Source organism: Lithobates pipiens, unplaced genomic scaffold (genome assembly GCF_037356315.1).
Source record: "Lithobates pipiens isolate NorthernLeopardFrog02 unplaced genomic scaffold, aLitPip1_a1.2 Scaffold_19, whole genome shotgun sequence".
NCBI classification, from domain to species: domain Eukaryota; kingdom Metazoa; phylum Chordata; class Amphibia; order Anura; family Ranidae; genus Lithobates; species Lithobates pipiens.
Window position 1 is genome coordinate 568,809,917 of NW_027507764.1, and position 18,971 is coordinate 568,828,887.

General features: G+C 45.4%; 2 long non-coding RNA genes across 2 annotated transcripts in view; one reads left to right on the top strand and one right to left on the bottom strand.

Moving 5' to 3' along the window:
* The first annotated feature begins 1,707 nt into the window (after positions 1–1,707).
* LOC143997652 (uncharacterized) overlaps positions 1,708–18,971 on the top strand; it is a 106,869-nt gene continuing 89,605 nt past the window's right edge. Inside the window, exon 1 of the long non-coding RNA XR_013277715.1 lies at positions 1,708–2,103. This is a non-coding gene — a long non-coding RNA (uncharacterized LOC143997652). The remainder of the gene's footprint in view (positions 2,104–18,971) is intronic.
* Positions 8,023–10,049, bottom strand: LOC143998401 (uncharacterized). Its single transcript, XR_013277907.1, has 3 exons — positions 9,709–10,049; positions 8,265–8,315; positions 8,023–8,161 (listed from the first exon to the last, which is right to left on the bottom strand). It is a non-coding gene; the product is annotated as an uncharacterized LOC143998401 (long non-coding RNA).

Here is an 18,971-nt window from a genome sequence, read left to right on the forward strand (position 1 = left end):
TACTGATGGAGTTATTGCAAACACATTTTCAAAGGCTTTTTTTTTCTAGTGATATCAAGAATAATATTATTATGCCTTTTTTTTTTTTGGGCAACTTACCACAACACCATTATACCGTAGTTTTTAAGATCAAAGATACAACTATGCCGGTGTCCTTTGTCAATTTTACATTGTATTTTTTTAAATGTAACTGCCTACTCCCAAACTGTCATTTGAAGTAAAACACATCGCCAAGTATTATTCTCCACAATTATTTTATTGTATATTAAAAAAAGAAAACAAATAAAATTAGATATGCTATCTGCCAATAGAACTTAACCAAAAAGTGCATTCTATGCATTCAAAAATATAGAAAATATACCAAATCAAATCATTATTCAACCCAAAAAATTATGTCAAAGCAATAACTCCAAGGCCAATAATAAATAACACGTTACCTCCTCCGATTCCGCAACATGTCTGGTTGACAAACGGCCATACAGAAACAAACTGAAAAGCGCAAAATGAAAAGCACGAATCAACACTCATCAAACTTCTACTAACACGAAATTAGCAGAAGGAGCCCAAAGGGTGGAGCTAAAGAGCTGAAAAACAACGTAGTATGTCACTATGTTCGTAATTGTTGGCCAACATTTGTGTGACCGTGTGTATGCAAGACAAGTTTGGGCCAACGCCCTTCGGAAAAAAAAGTCCACGGTTTTGTTGGCGAAAAATCTGATCGTGTGCAGGAGGCTTTAGTGTGAAGGGATCTTTACTCTTACTTGTTGCACACCATTATGTGGTTAAATCAATGTATTAATGTTTTAAATGAATTTTGTAAATAAAATGATGTAATTTTAACAGTAGCTTGCGTATTTAGGAGTTTTGCACCTAGAAAATCCCACCATTAAATTCCTCCCACTCGTATTTTCACTTCGTATATTAGAGCGCCCCCATTCTGGATGAAGGATCATAGGGGGCACCTTTGGACAGTAGCATTGCCAGTCTAGGGGTGAGGGGTATTAGACGGACAAGCAGATTTAGATACACTAACAAACTGAAGCAAAATGCTAAATCGCATTGCAGTTATGCAAATAGTTACAGCAACAAATTTCTTTTGGGATAAAGGTTTTACATGAATAAATAAAAGCTGATCATTGGAAGCACCCCTGACAGTGGTAAATGGTTTGTCTAATCCCTCTAAAACCCCTACTTTTGCTAGAGAACTTGAAAAACACCAGACTTAGGGATTGATTTGCTAAAGGCAAATTGACTGTGCAATCTATAAGTGCAGTTGGTTCAGAACTTAGTAAATGAGGTAAAGCTGCATTTGGCAAATAATGCCCATTCATGTGCAAGAAAAAAAATAAAATAAAAATTTGGTGGAAACCAGCAGAGCCTCTGCTCATTTACTAAGCTCTGAAGCAACCAGACATGTGCATGACAATAAAAGAGTTTTGCTTCATTTAGATTCAGTAATCTAGTTATTTCATTTAGTTAAATTCAGTTGATTCGTTCAATTCATATTTAGAATTAGTTTTATGTCTTTTTTGAATTTTCTTCTAATTTATATATTTTTTCGATTCAAAGCATTTGAATCAATTAATTTTAAATAAGTCGAATCAAAAACAAAATTATTATTTTTTTCGATTCCAATAAGGGAAAGTGAATAAGCAACAGAAAAATCTTCATCAAATGATTACAATTTCTCTTTACTTAAAGTGGTTTTCCAGCCAAAATGTGACTTTTTAAATAAAAATAACCTATCATACACTTATCATACACAAGCTTAAAGCATTCTAGTAAAGTTAGTCTGTAATCAAAGGTCCGTTTTGTTAGGTTATTACAGCATTTTGTAACTTTATAAACTTGCAGCAGACTGTGGCCATCTTAGGTGTGGGCATCTGAAGCCAGACAGCATTTCTTCCTGGATCTCAGCCTTGCAAATCTCGCACATGCTCAGTGCTGCACAAGCAGTGAAATATGTTTCAGGTCAGGTTTCCATAGCAACGGCAGTGCCAGAGGAAGTTGCCGCCCCTTAGCTATGCAAACCTCTCCTCCCCTCCTCCCTCCAGGAACCAGGAAATATACTGCATTTATAACAACAGACACCAGCAGCAAAAGGTAAGTAAATATACTAATTGTAAACTAAATCATTTGCTTCTGTGCAGACATATCTACATAACAAGAGATATAAAGCTTGTTATATATGTATCTTGATATGTGTGTATGTGTGTATATGTATATATTTATATAGATATATATGTATCTTGTTATGTGTGTGTATGTATATATCTATATAGATATATCTATATCTCTTGTTATATATGCATCGAGAGAGAGAGAGTGTGTGTGTGTATATATCTTGTTATATATGTTTCTCGTTATGTGTGTCTATATATGTGTGTATATCTACACCCAGCGTCTTTTTTCTGTACAGCTTTTCATTAAAAAAATAAAAACAAATCTCAGCAACAAAATTCATTTATGCATCTTATTCTAGATGTACTGAAGATATACAAACTGAGCATATTAATTAATGGGGGGTGGGGGGTGGTGTGTTATGGTGTTAGATGGGATGGTGGGAGTTTTACCAAAAACTTTAAATTTACAACTATTTGCACAAACTACTTTCTCTATGTTATATAGATATATAATCACGTTAAAATTCATTAAAGCGGGAGTCCGCCGGGACTCTGCATTTTTTTTTTTTAAAAGCCAGCAGCTACAAATACTGCAGCTGCTGACTTTTAAAATAGTGACACTTACCTGTCCAGCACGCCCGCGATGTCGGCACCCGAAGCCGATCTCTAGATCGTCTCCCGGGTGCTGCCATCTTGGGTATGGGAATCAGGAAATGGAGCCTTTCGGCTTCATTTCCCGGTTCCCTACTGCGCATGCGCGAGTCGCGCTGCGCAATAAGGACGGTCCCCGCTGCCTCTAGGATCTGTGCGTTTCCCAGCAGGCAGCAGGGCACTTGCGGAAAGGGGCATAGAGAGCTATCCCGGAAGTGGGTGCAGATACCTGTACTGTACAGGTATCTGCACCCCCCTCCCCCCGAAAGGTGCCAATTGTGGCGCCGGAGGGGGGGGAGGGTTCCGATGAGCAGAAGGTCCACTTTAGGGTGGACCTCCGCTTTAAATATTCATAGAGTATTATCTATGTGCATTGGTTCCCTTTGCTTGATTTTTTTTTTTTTTTTGGGGGGGATGGGGTGGTCCACCTTGCAAACTCACTCCACCCACACAACATCGTTTGATCGCCACTTCGCTCACCCATTGACTGACTGCCAGTCCCGCACTTACCCCATCCATGTCACGGCTACAGTGGCTTACCCCTGCATCTCCCCCGAGTCCTGGTGTTTGCTTCTCATCATGGCCAATCAGGTCTTAGTTAGGACTCCCACCCAGTTGTGTCTCAGGACCCTTTGCCCATGATTGACCAGGAGGAAATCAGTGTCACAATCAGGATTTTAAATTTGCTAATGTCACACAAGTGGCTGGGCTTTGAGCACGGTGCTCTCTGCGCCATTGTCACTCTTTCTTGAAGCCTATTAGAGCCCATGGCTCTAATCAAATGCTTACAAAAATAAACAACCCCCTGATTGTAATCCATGCATCCATCAACCTGCATGTAGATATAGGGGCATGGATAGGGGGTGCGGTGCGTGTCACCAGTATGGACCATTTGTTATGTGTGTGTTAAAATCCCTACTTCATATTTGAGTTTTTAATGGTACAGATTTCTGAAAGGCAACAGTTACGCAAATAACCACTATTTACAACCAAGGTATGCAGAATACCATCTCTTTATGCTCAACACATTGAACCTTCAAACAGATGGGCTACAGCAGCAGAAGGGCACACTGGGTGCCACTCCAGTCATCTAAGTACATGATGATATTGAGGCTACAATTGTAACAGGATCACCAAATTTTGTCAATAGAAGATTGAAAAAATGTTGACTGGTCTAATGAGTCTCATTTTATGTTGTAACAAGCAGATGGCAGGGTCTTAAATTTGCATTAAAAAAAAAATGAAAGCATGAATCAATCCATCCTGCCTTCTATCACTGGTTCAGGCTGGTGGTGGTGTAATGGTGTGGGCAATATTTTTCTTGCCACACTTTGGGCCACTTAACTACCAATTGAGTATGGTTTAACCACCACGGCCTACCTGAGTATTGTTGCTGACCATGTCCATCCCTTTATGGCTACAGTGTTCTCCCAGTTCTACACTCAAAACGATGCTATGAAAGCTGTACATAATAAAGTGTCCAGTAAAGTGGCCACAATGAGCATAGCAGGCGGATTGCAAGATCTGTGTCCACTCTGCATATGTAGAGCAGACACAGACGCACCTCGCGCTAGCCTAAGGGCCCTCCAATCTGCCCAAACAGAAGGGGACACATCTTATTTATTTATTTAAGGAAATTGGATTAGAGATAGGCTTCTGTAAGCAGATACAACTCTGTTTACATCTGCCACTCTATATAGGTGAATGGAGGGTCAGATTGGGTCCTCATGAAAAACAGACAGGCAGACCCGAACTAATACTGTGAAAGGGGCCTAAGGCCGCTTTCACACGGATGCACGGCTCTTTTCTTGCATCTCAACTGACCTTGATCTTCACTTCTTCCTCAGGATTCCTGCAGCTGGTTGCTGCTGTCCCCCAGGTGGTTATAACTGGTGGCTGCTGCTGGCTGTCCTCAAGGGCTGGTACTTCGGACAGGTGCTGGAACTGCTGGCTGTTACTGCTGTTGGTTAATGCCAGCTGATACCACTGACTGGTACTGCTGGCTGTTACTGATGGTTGGCTCTGGTACCAACGTTCCAATGCATTAGTGTGACAGAAAGCAGAAGCATGCGGCTGCTGTAGAGAGCAGAACTGATGCTTCCTGTCACAGGCGGGAGTACATTTGGTATCACTCCGCCTGTGAAGGAGTTGGCGCTATACAGGAAACATCGGCTCTGCTTCCTTTAAGAACAGCTCAGTTCTTTGCGCTGATGCTCAGAGATGGCGGGTCAAGGATCAGCGATCTGGGCATGCTGACCCACCATCTCAGAGCAAGACATGGTGTGCCACATCAGAGGACCAGCGGTTGGGCAACCCTCGATTAGGTAATTCAGCATGTGTCAAAAAAAAATAAAAATAAAAAAAAAGCAGCCACGCAGTAAGCGATTGGTTTGCACAAAAGTAGTAGCGTTTACAAACTAAGGGATGTTTTTATGGCATTTTTATTTATTTTATTTTATTAAAGTAATGGCGGCTATCAGCGATTTGTGTGACTGAAACATTATAGCGGACACATCGGAGATTTTTGAGACATTTTTGGGAACATTGTCATTTATACAGCAATCCCAGCTATATAAATGCAGTGATTCCTGTGTAAATGACACTGGCGGTGAAGGGGTTAAGCAGTGGGTAGCAGTGTAGGGGTTAAGTCTTCCTAGGGGTGTGTTACTAACTGTTGGGGGCTGGGCTTTAATTTAGTGAACACTGATCTCTGCTCCAATCACATGGAGCAGAGATCAGTGTCACTAGTTGCTAGGCAGAACGGGGAGATGCTGTTTACAACGGCATTTCCTCATTCAGCCGCCCCGTGAAACAATCGCAGGTATGCCCGCGAGACCTGCAACCGGACTCGTAGGGGTCCCGGCCAGCACACCACCGCGCTCGCGATGGCAGGGCGGCAAATTTAAAGGGACGTAGTTACACACATTTGCCTGCTCATGCCATTCTGCAGACGTACGCTGGTCGGGAACCGGTTAGGCATCTTTAAAATTTATTAAATATGCAATTAAATGTACAGAATAAAAAAAAAAAAAAAAAAAAAAAAACAATATTTGTAAAAAGCCTTTTTATAATTACAGAAGAGGGGAAGAAGGCGAGAGAGATTATATGTCAGTGTAATTGGGGGAAATAAAAGATTAACGTTTTTAGATCTAACTAGTTTCATTATTTTGATAAATAAAGTGAATAGAGCATCTGTCAATAACCACCACAAAAAAAATAAAAAAAAATAAAATATATAAATTTTCAAACACACTTTTTATTTAAATGTTTCTTAATAAATTTTAATTATTCATCAGTTGTCGCCACACACTTCTGCCATAAATAGTGTCACCAGGTGCACAACAAAGACTAATGTATTTACACCAAAAAATATATCTCCACTCTCAAGAGATTTTGGTTTGCTTTCTTGTGTGATATAGAAATAATAAATGTATATATTCTTATAGTAACATGAGTGTGAGATACAGACCTTAGATATAATCTGACCTATAACCATTAAAAAAAACAAAAAACGACCACATAAATGTATGAGAATATAGAATTTTATTTGTATGTTAAATTTATTAAATATGCAATTAAATGTACAGAATAAAAAACAATATTTGTAAAAAGCCTTTTTATAATTACAGAAGAGGGGAAGGCGGCGAGAGAGAGAGAGAGAGGCGCGAGAGAGAGAGGCGCGAGAGAGAGAGAGGCGCGAGAGAGAGAGAGAGGCGCGAGAGAGAGAGAGGCGCGAGAGAGAGAGAGGCGAGAGAGAGAGAGAGGCGCGAGAGAGAGAGAGAGAGAGAGGCGCGAGAGAGAGAGAGAGAGAGAGAAAGGCGAGAGAGAGAGAGAGAGAAAGGCGAGAGAGAGAGAGAGAGAGAGAGAAAGGCGAGAGAGAGAGAGAGAAAGGCGAGAGAGAGAGAGAGAGAAAGGCGAGAGAGAGAAAGGCGAGAGAGAGAAAGGCGAGAGAGAGAAAGGCGAGAGAGAGAGAGAGAAAGGCGCGAGAGAGAGAGAGAGAGAGAAAGGCGCGAGAGAGAGAGAGAGAGAGAAAGGCGCGAGAGAGAGAGAGAGAGAAAGGCGCGAGAGAGAGAGAGAGAGAAAGGCGCGAGAGAGAGAGAGAGAGAGAGAGAAAGGCGAGAGAGAGAGAGAGAGAGAAAGGCGCGAGAGAGAGAGAGAGAGAGAGAAAGGCGCGAGAGAGAGAGAGAGAGAAAGGCGCGAGAGAGATAGAGAGAGAAAGGCGCGCGAGAGAGAGAGAGAAAGGCGCGCGAGAGAGAGAGAGAAAGGCGCGCGAGAGAGAGAGAGAAAGGCGCGCGAGAGAGAGAGAGAAAGGCGCGAGAGAGAGAGAGAGAAAGGCGCGAGAGAGAGAGAGAGAGAGAGAGAGAAAGGCGAGAGAGAGAGAGAGAGAAAGGCGAGAGAGAGAGAGAGAGAGAGAAAGGCGAGAGAGAGAAAGGCGAGAGAGAGAGAGAGAGAGAAAGAGAAAGGCGAGAGAGAGAGAGAGAAAGGCGAGAGAGAGAGAGAGAAAGGCGAGAGAGAGAGAGAGAGAGAAAGGCGAGAGAGAGAGAAAGGCGCGAGAGAGAGAAAGGCGCGAGAGAGAGAAAGGCGCGCGAGAGAGAAAGGCGCGCGAGAGAGAAAGGCGCGCGAGAGAGAAAGGCGCGCGAGAGAGAAAGGCGCGCGAGAGAGAGGGGCGCGAGAGAGAGAGGGGCGCGAGAGAGAGAGAGAGAGGCGCGCGAGAGAGAGAGAGAGGCGCGAGAGAGAGAGGCGCGCGCGAGAGAGAGAGAGAGGCGCGCGAGAGAGAGGCGCGCGAGAGAGAGAGAGAGAGAGGCGCGCGAGAGAGAGAGAGAGGCGCGCGAGAGAGAGAGAGAGAGGCGCGAGAGAGAGAGAGAGAGGCGCGAGAGAGAGAGAGAGAGAGGCGCGAGAGAGAGAGAGAGAGAGGCGAGAGAGAGAGAGAGAGAGAGAGAGAGAGAGAGGCGCGCGAGAGAGAGAGAGAGAGGCGCGCGAGAGAGAGAGAGAGAGAGGCGCGAGAGAGAGAGAGAGAGGCGCGAGAGAGAGAGAGGCGCGCGAGAGAGAGAGAGAGAGAGGCGCGCGAGAGAGAGAGAGAGAGAGGCGCGCGAGAGAGAGGCGCGCGAGAGAGAGAGAGAGAGGCGCGCGAGAGAGAGGCGAGAGAGAGAGAGAGAGGCGAGAGAGAGAGAGAGAGAGAGAGGCGCGAGAGAGAGAGAGAGAGAGAGAGAGAGAGAGGCGCGAGAGAGAGAGAGAGAGAGGCGCGAGAGACACAGAGAGAGAGGCGCGAGAGACACAGAGGGGGAGACACTTTAAAAATATTATTGAGCTTAGAGTAGGGAACCTTTTCGTACTATATGTCTTAATTTTTTGGTTTCAAAAGTCACAAAATCAATTCGATCTTCAACCTAGAGATTTAAAACAAAAAATAAATTAGACATTTAAAAAAAAAAAAATAATAATAAATCTACACATTTGTTAATAACTTGCATTATTTTGTTCATTGCTTACCTGTAAATGGCGTAGACCAAGTAAATATGAATTTCTACAGTCCTACAGCTTCTGCAAGAAAATAAATAAATATATTTAATGACTATATTTCTTCATTCTATGATAAGGGGTAGTGGGCAAGTTGAAAAGAAGGGGGCAGGTGAGGGTGACGTGGGAATAGAGGGGTATAGAGATATAAAATCAACCTGCACAGCACACGTCCCCCCACACCTCCCATGTCCCCCAGTACAGCCCACGTCCCCCAAACCCAATGCCCCCACAGCTCACTTTGCATGTCCCCCGCACATCTCACATGGCCCCCCACAGCATCGCACATGTCCCATGTACCCCATCACAGCAAAGGAAATGTCCCACAACACAGCACATGTCCCCCCATCACAACACACACGTCCCTCCACCACACATGTCCCAACAAACACACACACGTGCCCCCCCCACCGCACATGTCTCCCATCACACAGCGCACGCACACACACACACACACACGTCTCCCATCACATGTCCCAACAAACACACACGTGCCCCCCCCACCGCACATGTCTCCCATCACACAGCGCACACACACACACACGTCTCCCATCACATGTCCCAACAAACACACACACACACACACACACGTGCCCCCCCACCGCACATGTCTCCCATCACACAGCGCACACACACACACACACACACACACCCCTCACAGCGCGCGCACACAGACACACACGTCTCCCATCACATGTCCCAACAAACACACGCGCACACACGTCTCCCATCACATGTCCCAACACACACACACACACACACACACACGTCTCCCATCACATGTCCCAACAAACACACACACACACACACACACACACGCCCCCCCCCCACCACACGTCTCCCATCACAGCGCACGCGCAGACACACACACACACACACACACACACCTCCCATCACATGTCCCAACACACACACACACACCTCCCATCACATGTCCCAACACACACACACCTCCCATCACATGTCCCAACACACACACACACACACACACACACACACCTCCCATCACATGTCCCAACACACACACACACACACACACACACACCTCCCATCACATGTCCCAACACACACACCTCCCATCACATGTCCCAAAACACACACACACACACACACACACACACAGCCTCCCCACCCCCCACAGCACATGTCTCCCGTCTCCCCCCTCCCCCCCCCAGCAGATCTCAAAAGCAATCCTCTCTCCACATAACAGATCTCCATGAAAAAAAGCAAACCCTTCTCCACATAACAGATCTCCATGAAAAAAAGCAAACATCTCACCTCTCATCACATGTCCCCTCCTCACCACATGGCACAGCACAGACAAAAAAAAACAAAAAAACACCTCACCAGCAAAGCAAATCAAACGTTCCCTCCCCTTCCCTTCCCAGCACATAGCACACAGCACACATGTACTTACGATGAGCAGTAGCTGCTTTCTTTATCCTCCAGGCATTTGTTCTCTGCGAGGAGGAGGCTGATGATGATGATGATGATGATTCTTCTGCTGCTGCTGCTGCTTCTTCTACTGCTGCTGCTGCTATATGAACACTGGCAACAAAGGCAACGTTGCCCTTATTTAAAATGGCGCCGGCCGGCGCCGCCTTGTATTGCGTCATTTCCGGTTCGGAAATCACGCGATACTACAGCCCAGCGGCCCCTAGTGCCTTCTGGGATTGATAAAAAACATCTCCCAGGAGGCATAGAGGACGGGGGAAGAAGTGTTCAGGCCGCGGCCGGAAACAGGAAGCAAGATAACTTTTAAAGATAACAATGTGAGTTTAAAAAAAAAAAATAAAATTATATTCCAAATGTGTTTAAGGGGCCAGAGAAGAAGGGGATGCAGGGGACTTGAAAAAGAGGGTGGAGCTCCACTTTAAGGACTGGAAGGATTTGCCGCCTTAATGACCAGGCCATTTTTTTCTGATTCGGCACTGCGTCGCTTTAACTGACAATTGCGCAGTTGTGCAACGTTGCACCTAAACAAAATTGACGTCCTTCGTTCCCACAAACAGAGCTTTTTTTTGGTGGTATTTAATCACCTCTGCGGTTTTTATTTTTTGCGCTATAAACAAAAAAAGAACAACAAATTAAAAAAAATATATATATATTTTTAACTTTTTGCTATAATAAATACTAAAATAAATAATAATAAATAAATAATCGGTTTATGCCAATATGTATTCTACATATTTTCGGTAAACAAAATGGCAATAAGCATATATTGATTTGTTTGTGCAAAAGTTATAGGGTCTACAAACTATGGGATGGATTTATGGTATTTTTATTATTTCTTTTTTTTTACTAGTAATAGCTGCAATTTGCGATTTTTTTAGCGCGACTGTGACATTGCGGCGGACAGATCGGACACCTTTGACACATTTTTGGGACCCTTGACATTTATACAGCGATCAGTGCTATAAAATGCACTGATTACTGCGTAAATGTCACTGGCAGGGAAGGGGTTAACACTAGGGGGAGATCAAGGGGTTAAATGTGTTCCCTGGGAGGGGACTGACCGGAGGAGGAGAGAGATCGCTGTTCCTAATCACTAAAAACAGCAGATCCCTCTTTCCTCCCTTGTCAGAACAGGGATCTGTTTGTTTACATTGACAGATCCCCATTGTGTCTCTCTGTGGAGCGATTGCGAGTGGCCAGCAGACATTGCAGCCACCAGCCAAGAGCAGCGGCTCCGGCCTCAGGCGGCGCACACCCTATCGCTCTTAAAGCTGTCGACGTACACCTAAGGCGATTCATCCAGGAGTGCCAACCTGCCGCAGTATAATGATGGTGGCTGGTCTTAAAGCGGTTAAATCACCTTTGGCTTAAAGTGGAAGTAAACCCATGGATTTAAACAGTTAAAAAAAAAAGGCATGCCGGGAATGTTAACTGCACATTGGCTGTGCTCTCAGCCAAACTATCAAACCATCCAATGGCTGGTGTCATAACGAATCACATGTGCAGCATCATAGCAGTTGAAGATTAAACAGAGGCAAAGATGGCAGCTTCCTTGGCTGAAAACGATATGGGAGTTTACTTCCACTTTAACAAAAACGGCATTATTTCTAAATGGTACTCTAATACTGCTCACAGTCTTTGATTTCAGAAATATGTTTACAGTTCGAATTCGACAGGAATTTGAAGTAAAATTTGATTTGAATTTCAATTTGAATTTCGGAAATTGGGAAGAAATTTTGTTCAGTTTTTTTCTGAGCATTCGGCAAACTTTGTTTATACTATAATTCGGGTATTCGGGTATATTTAGAATATTTATTCAGAATTAAATGAACCGCACATGTCTAGGAGCAACTGCTCTTGCAGTGTGCAACTTCACTTGTTGTCTTACTGTCTGGATCATCAAATGAAAATATAAGAAAGAAAGCCTAAAAAAGAAAACAAAGGTAGCCTCCACATATAATGCCCCGTACACACGATCTGACTTTCCGACAACAAAACTGGATTTTGTTTGAAGGTTGTTGGCTCCAACCTGTCTTGCATACACACCAATGTTGGCCAACAATTACGAACGTGAGAACGCGGTGACGTATGTAGCGCACTACCCCCCTGCTGATTTTGTTAATTTACCTTATGCCAGCCTGTTCCGGTTCCGATCCTCCCATGCAATTCCATACAAGCAGCACTTCACACTGAACTTTTCAAGTTGCTTTATTTGGGAATACATTTATAGGGCGGTCTAATGAGGCATATGAGATGCCCTGTTCATTTCCAAATTTGAAATGAAAGGGAATATTAAATCATAGCCGTGGCTTTGTGGATTTGAGTTCCCTGTCAGCGATCCTTCTCGGATTCTTTAACGCACTCTCACTATGGGCAGATGAGCATCACTCTGAATAATGCTGAGGATGTCCTAGGCCTCACCACCTATTTCCGTGTCCAACCTCCTACACTAACCCAGAGAAGTGTTTAATACTGTGGTCCTTGGAGACACAGCATAAGATTTCTGAATAGCTCCACTGGGTTTGCACTCCCTTTTCACTCTCCCAACAGCAGTCCATGTTCTACTCACAGAAGGTCTTCTTCTTCCTTTTAGTTCCTTCTTCCTCCTCCCGCGCAATCCAGTACATACCCACCTGGAACGTCCCAGTATTCCTCCAGCATTACATGATGACCTGCTCCAGGGGACCCGACCCTGGCCTCCCTGGAGTCACCTCCGGCTATCCGTCTCCAGGATCTCTGAACTCCCAGGTCTTCAAGCCTCCTCCCCGGAGGCTCTGGGGTCTCTGAACCCCCGGGCCTCCGGTCCCGAACCTCTGGACCACTAACTCCCTTCCTTGAACTTCCCGAGGACATGTGACCCCCCCTTTTATGAGAGACCTCCTTCTGTGACCAAAAAAATTAGCCATTGGTCAATTCTCTCACATGGGGTTTCCTGCCACTCAGGTCTCAGCCCATCCTTTCTTGACAGCAGAATCCACTGTCAAGCAGAGGAGGTATCCCTGAGCCCAAGTGTAGGCGTCCACACCCCCTTCTACTCTGACACTCCCAATCCCAAATACAAAACAAGGCCCAGGAAAAAGACATTGCCCTGGCCAAATGTACCTATATCTACATCCTACACTATCAAAAACACCACCAAGCACCTACCAAAAAGGTAGGGGGCGCTACACGTACAAGATGTATGATGAGCCAAGAAAAAGGAAGTTCAATAGCCAGTGCAGCTCCTTCTGCTTGATTCTGAGCATGCGTGGAACTTTTGTGTGATGGACTTGTGTACACGCGATCAGAAATTCCAACAACAACATGTTGTTGGCGGAAAATTTTAGAACCTGCTACCCAACATTTGTTGGCGGAAAGTCCGACAACAAATGTTCGATGGAGCATACACACGGTCAGACTTTCAGCCAACAAGCTCACATCTAACATTTGTTGTCAGAAAATCCGATCACGTGTACGGGCATAAGAATTGGTAAGCTGCAATATAATAAATGTTTGCTTTTGGGTTTATTACTGCCTTAACTTATGTTTGTGAATCCATTGGGGAGATTATCCCTCACTTTTTGTCTCTATGACCGGGGATGTGGTTTTCAGAAGTTCTGATTCTGCCTTTTTTTTTTTTTTTCCAAAAAGAATTTATTGAAGTTTCCAATAGTATAAGAACAGTCGATACACAATGTATCCATACAAAAGGAAAGAAAACCATAGTGCAAAATAAGAACACAGATAACAACATGAACTGCAATTGGTTACAAACCCCTCTTATTATATAATGCGATTTACACCGTGAACAGTATCAATCATAAGCTAAAGGATCGAGCAGGTTTACCCGGTAGGACCCCTTGCGGGTGGTCGGGGATTGTAGCGTAAACAGTTCAAAGTGGACACTGTCAGGGTTTGCCATCGTTTGCGGGTGTAGTCACGTCCCTGAGGGAACGTGGCGATGGATGAGGGCAAGGGGGGAATGATAAAACTGTCGGGCGATAATACGGTACGTGGGGCCAAAACAAATGGGTAAGCAGTTGACTGGAACCAGTCAGTCGGGCCATGAACATGGTCATCTGTGTCTGAGCTAACTTCCCACCGGGGGGGAGTCAGTGGGATTTCAGGAGATGTGGGAAAAAGTGAAAGGGGCAGGTATGGGGGGGACAGGGGGATGGGAAGGGGCGGGGGAAGGGGCGGGGGGGGAAGGGGTGTCGTCTCTCCGGGCTCCTCCACAAAAAAAAAAAAAAAAGGGAAAACAAGCGTCGTTGTAAAGGTGTATACGATCGTCTGCTTGGGTTCCTTTCTAATGAGGGAGACTCGCAGAAAAGCAAGGGAAAACTAAAAACAAGAGGACTAGCCCTACTTGGGCCAGCGCCAGGACATGTGGCAAAACACACAAGGGTTGATTGGAAATGTACTCAATTAGGAGAGTTATCCAGAGAAAAAAGGCAGCCATAATCCCGAAACTGTGTCCACTTATCCCAGGTCCGTGCAAACTTCTGTGGGGAGTCACGGGCAATGTGGATGAGCTCCTCCATTTCTGCTATTTTTGCTACTTTGTTTAGCCAATCATTAATGGAGGGGACGTGGGGGGAGCCCCAATGGATAGGGATGCAGAGCTTGGCGGCGTTAAGGAGGTGTAGAGTCAGTGATTTCAAGTAAAGGCGTGTGGGGGCAGAGGAGTGATGGAGAAGCATGCAAGCCGGTGTATATTCTATCGTGCTACTGGTGATGGTGCTAGCTATCCTATGAACTCGTGTCCAAAATGTTTGGATTTTGGGACAAGTCCACCATATATGCAAGAGCGATCCCCCATCGTTTAAGCATCTCCAACATTTGTTAGGGACGTCAAGATTGAATTTATGCAACAGTTCAGGCGACCTGTACCATCTAGATAGAAGTTTGAAGTTATTTTCCTGAGTGTGGACGTTCAGCGAGCCTTTGTGTGTGTAAATCAAAATCCTATCCCAGTCGTCGTCAGAGAGGTCTATTTGCAAATCTTTTTCCCAGGCCTGACAAGCTTTCCAGTCCTTCGGAGAGGCGGACTGAAAGAATAGGGAATAGATTATAGAGATTAAGTGTCGTTGAGGAGTGTTTTGGGAGCAGAGACTTTCAAATACTGTTAATCGCCTAGACAAGTTGCCATCTGCGTTTTCCGATCTAAGGAAGTGGCGAATTTGGAAGTATGTCCACAGAGGGCAGGGGGGGCAGTCGTCCTTGGTAGGGAGGGCGCTACATTCCAGCAGATCCCCATTGCTAAAAAAGTGGTGGGCCTGGACTTCCTGGTGCACCCAGCACTCTTTGAGAAAGTTGTTAGACATTCCCGGGGGGAAGGCTGGGTTGAGTCGGATGGGTGTGAGAGGACTCAGGGTGGAGGATATCTTGAATTTACGGCACGCTTCCCTGAAGCTAGTCAGAGTAGCACTTACAAGGGGGTGGTCTTTAGACATTTTGGAAACGCTGGCTGAGGGGATCCACGGGGCGTTTTTGATGGGTATGGCAGAGAGCGAGTCGTCTATGTGGACCCAGTCCTTATCCCCTAAGCGGGTGGACCAGTCCACTATTCTAACCATATGGCAGGACAAGTAATAATTTTTGAGGTCAGGGAGGCCGATTCCACCTGCGTTCTTGGGGAGCGTGAGCTGGGAGTAGCTGATCCTAGGGCTCTTGTGTTTCCACAGAAATTGGGTAGCTAGGCGTTTAATGAGTCGAAAGAAGGAGGGCGGTAGTTGGATGGGGATAGTTTGTAAAAGATAGAGAACTCGTGGGAGAACATTCATTTTGAGAATTGCTGCACGACCAAACCACGAGAAGTGGGATTTGTCCCATTTCCGTAAGTCTTCGGCAATGGTTCTAGAAAGGGGGAGAAAGTTTCTAGCGAAGAGATCGTTAAGGCGCGTGGGAAGCTGTATCCCCAGGTATGTTATAGCTTCTCTTTGCCAGGAGAACGGGAATGAGCTTTGGCATTGGGAGACTAACACATCAGGCAATGTGACGTTCAGAGCGCTAGACTTGAAGAAGTTTATCTTGAGATTGGAGATACGGCCGAAGGTTTCGAAATCTTTTAGTAGATTTGGGATCGTTACTAAAGGGTCACTGAGGAAAAGCAGGATGTCATCTGCATATGCGGCTAATTTATGGGTACGCCCAGCCACAGAGATTCCTTTAATATTTTCGTTTGTCTGAATACGTCTGAGCAGGGGTTCTAGTGTCAGGATAAATAAGATGGGGGAAAGCGGACAGCCCTGTCTCGTTCCGTTGCGGATGGGGAAGGCATTTGACAGGCGGCCATTAACTCTTATGCTAGCAGTCGGGACTGAATAAAGGGACATGATAAGATTGATCATTTTTTCAGGTAATCCCAGGTGATGAAGTACCGCCTCCAGATAGTCCCAGGCAAGCCTGTCAAATGCCTTCTCCGCATCCAGGGACAGGAAGAATCCCTTCTGATTTCGGGACGTAAGCCAGTGGTGTAAATTAATGGCCTTGGTAGTATTGTCCCTGGCTTCCCTACCAGGGACAAAGCCCACTTGGTAATTTCCTATCAGGGAGGGGAGGAAGGGGAGTAGGCGGTTAGCCAAGATCTTTGCAAAGAGTTTTATGTCCGAATTGAGGAGGGAAATAGGCCTATAACTGGCAACTGAGGAGGCATCTTTACCTTGCTTGGGGATGACCGTTATATGTGCTTCTAAAAGCCTATGGAATGGAGTGGGCGTATTGTTTCGAGAATTAAAGGCACTAAGAAAGGGAGTTACTAAGGCGTCAGTGAAGGTCTTGTAATAAGGGGCGGAGAAGCCGTCAGGACCTGGACTCTTACCCGGCTTCAATTGTCCGATAGCCTGTCTCAGTTCCAATTCGGAGATGGATTTGTCAAGTTCAGAGGCCTGATCTCTGGATAATTTATCGGGGCTAAATTGATCAAGAAACTGGGAGATGAGGGTCTCCCTTTGTCTCTTTGTAGAGCTAGAAGCAGAGGGACAAGGTAAATTATACAGGTCTCTGTAATAGCGTTCAAACTGGGCAGCTATGTTCTCCGAAGAAGTATGAGCTTTTCCTGACGAGTCGGTTATAGTGTGTACATTTGTGGAGGCCTTTCTAGTGTGTAAGGCACGGGCTAGAAGTCTACCGCATTTATTACTTTGTTCGTAGAACAGCTTCTGGCTCAGGACTAGTTTACGACGGGCTTTATAGTTTAATGTCTCTAAAAGAAGTTTTCTGGTGTCAGTCAGATCTTGGAGGGTATCTTGAGCTAGCGATTGTTTATGGGACCGTTCAAGCCTATGGATTTTTTGTACCAACTCCGAGGTTTTAGCTTGGTTTTCTTTTTTCCTGATAGCAGAAAGCTCAAGAAACTTTCCCCGTATCGTGCATTTGTGGGCTTCCCAGGTCGTTATAGGCGAGATCGAGGGGTCTACATTTTCACGGAAAAAATGAGCCAGGCTAGAATTAATGAGGTTAATGTTAACCTCCGAGGAGAGTAGAGAGGCGTCCAGACGCCAGATCTTTGTGGCCTGTCTCTGGTGTGGAAGGGTAAGTAGAATCGAAATGGGGTGGTGGTCAGCTATAACAAGAGGTTCAATCGTGGCGGCTTTGAGGAGGGGAAGGTCCCTCTGGGAAATAAATAGGTAATCCAAACGGGAGTACTTATTGTGTGGGGGCGAGAAGAAGGTGTAATCTTTGTCGTTGGGGTGTAGGGTGCGCCAGGAGTCATGCAAAGTGAGGTTTTGTAATAGGGTTCTAATTTGCCGCAAGTTTCGATAGGGGAGGGATGAGGTACCTGATGAGGAGTCTAGGAGAGGTTGTAGCGTTACATTAAAGTCCCCACCAAGGATGAGCAGCCCCTTCCCGAAGCTTGTCAAGAGTTCTGTAACTGAGCGAAAAAAGCTTAATTGAGCAATGTTGGGGCTATAGATATTTGCCAAGGTGACAGGGATGTTATGAAGGCGTCCTTTTAGGAAAACATATCTCCCTTCCGGGTCAATGAGGGATTCCTCCAAGTGCCAAGGTATATGTTTTGCTAGAAGAATAGAGACACCCTTAGTTTTTGCCAAAGGGTTGGTAGAGTGAAAGACCGTGGGATATTTACGACTTACAAGGTTGGGTATATGTTTGGTGCAGAAGTGGGTTTCTTGAAGAAAGATAACGTCTGCCTTTTGCTTTGACATCAGGCTCAGGACTTGGCTGCGTTTTTCAGGCACGTTAAGGCCTTTCACGTTTTGGGATACTATTTTCAGAGTAGCAGGGCGGGCACCTGTGTTTGATGCGTGCATAGTGTAGAAGGAAGGATGGGTAATGTAGCGTGAATCAACCAAAATTGGGTCTCAAACCTCAGTGATAGCGTCACAGAGAGGGAACAAATTAAACAGTTGGCAGAATAGCGGAGATAAAGGCTTACTGGCCTCTATGTGGTGTGGAGGAGACCGGAGAGAACAGAATTAAGGGGAAGGGGGGAAAAGCAGGAGGTGGGACGGGCCTACAGGGGAGAGGGGGGGAACAAGGAGTGTGGGGAGGCAGAAGGCGAGGAGGGGAGGGGAGGAGAGGGAACAGTAAGTACCGGAGGGCTGGGTAGCCGGCTACCTTACCCTGACTGGAGTCGGGAGATCCGGGTGTGGTCAACGGTCGGAGATACCGTCCGTCGAGTGGGGGAGTAGAGGGTGGTCCGGGTCAAGTCCTGATCGGGGTCGGTCCAACGGGAGTCCTCAGATATATCCATGAAGGCACAAGGGAGCCTGCTAAAAAAAGTTAGGGCAGAGGGAACAGAAAGAAAATAAGTACCGGCGGAGCACAACACAGGAGAATGACATGAGGCTAAGGGACAAGGGCAGAGGGCAGGGGCAATCCGAGTGTAAAAACAAAGACATGTCAGAATGATTAACCAACATTAGGCCTGATAGGTGAGATAACAGTATAAAGCAATATAACCTACACCTAGCAGGGGGTGTCCCCAAAGTACTATGCTCTTCTATGTTTATCAATAAAACAAACAAAACCTGTATCCCACCATACAAATAAGAACATACGTAATTTTTCTCACTTTAAGAAAGGAAACATAAGAAACAACAAGTTAAGTAACTGCTAACATAGTGGATTATTCTGTCGTAAGGGAAGATAAAAAAAAAAAAAAAAAGGGGGGGGGGGGCGTGGGGGTGAAACAGATCAGGATTGGGAATCAAAGAAGCGACTTCACTCTGCCGATATAGCTAGGACAGTCATATAAGAGTGTAGTCACACTGAACTAGGCAG